The sequence below is a fragment of the Schistocerca serialis genome, chromosome 3 (assembly GCF_023864345.2).
Source record: "Schistocerca serialis cubense isolate TAMUIC-IGC-003099 chromosome 3, iqSchSeri2.2, whole genome shotgun sequence".
NCBI lineage: Eukaryota > Metazoa > Arthropoda > Insecta > Orthoptera > Acrididae > Schistocerca > Schistocerca serialis.
The window spans coordinates 883,351,572-883,355,181 of record NC_064640.1 but is presented as its reverse complement, the minus strand read 5'-3'; positions in this window follow the sequence as shown (position 1 = coordinate 883,355,181).

Sequence of the window (3,610 nt, the reverse complement as noted above, 5' to 3'; positions counted from 1 at the left end):
ACCAATAACTTACTGAAATTTGTTCAGTTCCAGTTAACTAGTTGAAAATTTAATTTAGCTGATGGGATGTATGTAGAGAAAGATAAATATCTTCATCAAGAAACTTCTTTTAAATGTAATTAAAAATTTAATGATCCTGTAATTTATAAACCAATATATCCCTTATTTCTTCCAGTTCATGACATACGAATTAAGGATTTGGAACTAAATATTGGTAATGAAAATGGTACCTTGTTCGATTTTAATGGTGCTACAGTAACAGTTAATTTAGAAATGAAGTAGTTGCAGATTACAGCCTGCTTTAGTTGACACTCACAGAGTTATTACTTTTAATAAATTTGTATTAAAATAATTAAAATTAAATAATTTATTAGTTTAAAATAAAAGTTTAATAAAATATAATCTTTCTAGATGAACAAAATTGAGAACCATCAACTTTATTCTTTGCAGTCAGTGGCGACTCCAAAAATAATGTGTGGATCATCTTACTCATGCGAGTTTACATGTAAGTTTTGAAATTATAGGTAGTCATGGCGTAGATTACCCTATATATGTTGGTAAACTTACAAAAGATTAATTGATAACTTTTTGGGAAAATTATTTGTTTTTGTACCTATAAAAAATGAAACCGAATTATTTCAATAATAGAACATCTTTATTTCTTCATTTGTTTTTATATGATCGACTTCATCTCTTGGTGATGCAATAGCTATGGGAGAAAGTATACACAATAATTGTAAATTGAAAAACAAATATTTAAGTTCCTTAGCCTTTAGAAATATGAGACTTTTTTAAAAGATTATAAGGAAATAATGTGGGAGAGAGATCTTGCTATATGTTTTATTTAGAGTATGATTTCAAATTAAGCTATTTTTTTATGGTCTTTGCGCAAATATAGTACAATTGCTATTGAAAATATGGAAATTCCAGTTCCTATTGCTAAATGTGAACCAAAATACGAACCTGAATTAGAGCAATAAAGATTAAAAATCCTAAAATACCAGTAGTTTCCCATGAATTAAAAATTATACAAATCACTGATTTGTGTTCTAAAAATAATTTTGTATTAGATATAAGAAATAGTTTTAATTGATTACAGCTTGATATGTGTCTTTTCATTTTTTTGTTTAAAAAAACGAGAAATTATCAGTAAGTCAATTCATCATTATTTGATAGTGTTAAAGTAAAAAATATTAATCAAAAAAATTGGGGAAATGGAATTTTCCTCAAGTAATCTTTACTTTATATCAACCAAACAACTTTTCAAAATCTTGTAATTCATTTTTTAGTTTAAAAAATTAACGCAATTAAAAGGCATTTTAATATAATAAATATAGTTTTATTGCAGATTATCATATTAATGTTATAACTATAAATCGAAGAAATTGTTATAGCATTACAAAAAACTGCTATGAAGTTACGCACTACTTTTAATGATACTTAAGATTATAAGTTTTTTATGGGAAAAAGAATTTCATTTATGATGTTCAGCACAGAATATTAACTGAGAATTTCTGAATTAAGAGAAAAATTTTTGGTTTTCATGTGGGAAACTTTTAAAAATGATGTATAAACATATATCTAATCTTTCATTATTTTTTGGTAAATTCAATATTCTTTTCAGTCATAATTTTAAAGATCGTGACGTTCATCCCCATAAAGCTATTTGTTATTACAATACTAAAATATTTTTTTATACTTCACAGATGTTCTATAATAATAGAATGTTTAAAACCATTTTTGCAAACATTACATTTAACTTGTTATTCTCTGTGTTGTTCAACATAAATTTTTGTGTCAAATTTAAATTTGGCACATGCATTATTCAGATTTAATTTAGAAGATAAAAATTTATTAGATTTTTAATAATGAAAAACAGAGTTAAAAACTTTTATTGGGTCTGTATTTTTAAAGCTTACAGTTTTTAAATCTTTTATATAAGTTGAATCATTTGTTAAGAAGTTCAAGAAGTCTACATCTGTCAAAAAATTAATGAGTTACAATTAAATCTGTATATAACATGACTGGTTGTGAATATTTAAATACTACATGTGGGCAGAAAATTTGTATAGAGATTAATAACGATCCTAAAATTAATTGCGTAAACAGATAATGAAATTTATTAATTGATATGGTTTTAATTATCTTGAAGAAGGTCATATGAAACTAAAATATAAAGGAATGAATAACTACGAAGATAGCGATATTTACAATATAGAATTTACTTGACGAATTTCATGAATATTATGTAGAAATATGATATAGAATTTTTAAACTGAAATTTTTTATCTCACTAGCTATGTGTGGGAAATTTTAAATATTTGTTAATCAAAAACATGAAGAATAATTCGCAATTATTGAAATCAGTTAAATAACCAAATAAAAAATTTAATCAAATTTTTCATGTGAAAGCATTTTATTATTTACAAGATGCAGTGATGTAATTGACGTTCAATCATTTTTTCATGTTATTTGTTTAAAATTTATCATTTAATGATTATAGTATTCAGATATCTAATAAATAAATGTGGTTAAAAATTCGTGATTTAATTAATTTTCGGCAAAAGTGTTCTCGTAATGCTATTTTGCATTTGCCTTACATGTAGTGAACGACTGATTTTGGTACATATAAAATAGGTACGATTTGTCGATCATAGATTTTCAGTTGTCAGTTTGCAAGTTTAAATGGCAATACCTGTGATTTTATAATATTGACCTTCGAAACCTGATCCTGGAAATAAGTATTTATTTGACTTAGCCCCTCAGTTGCAACCAGTGTTAACTCATCTTTTTGCTTACAAAAAAATAACAGTGAGGAATCATCTACATAGGGTACCTACTGGTAGCTGAGAAGTGACTGTCTCATTTATGTACACAAGGAGGGGCAAACAGCCAAAATGGAGCTAATTAATTCCACCTTTCTTGAGTGTTTCATATCTAGACTGAAAATTTATAATCTGATCATTGATTTGTTTATGTTAATTTTGTACACTGCTTACAGTTTACTAGGTATGTAGTTCACAAAAAATCTTTGGAATTATTTTAATTCGTGAAGCAAAGCAAAAAACCAGTGTTTCTTTAGTTGATTTGTAGAATATCTTCAAAATCATGTAACGGAGTTTTCTAGAACGTGTGTGTATGCCCGCTCTGTAACGATGTTCACAAGTACACTGGTTCCTACAAACTGACTTATCAGTTACACTGTTCCAGATAGTTAAGAAGAACCCCACTTGGCGATGAGATAGAACAATTGCATATGGACTTTCATATGCTCATATGTGCTCATTGTGGAACTTCGTCATGCATTAAGTGCCTGCAGGCAGAAAAACATTCTAGTGACTATCACTATTTTGAAAGCTATAACTCAAAGCCCAAGGTTTTGTAGACACATGTTGTAATGAATTTTTTTTACTCTCTATGTTTGCGCAATACATACTTAACTCTACAGTAGGCCATTCTTGAAACGGCCAGTATAACACATCATCTTTCTTCTTACACTCTAGATCGTTTATTACGCTGTGGTAGATCCATTTAGCATAGCATTAGCATTTCAGCATTACTAAGAAGTTCATAATGTAATTCATAAAGAATTAGTACAGTGAGAGACAAC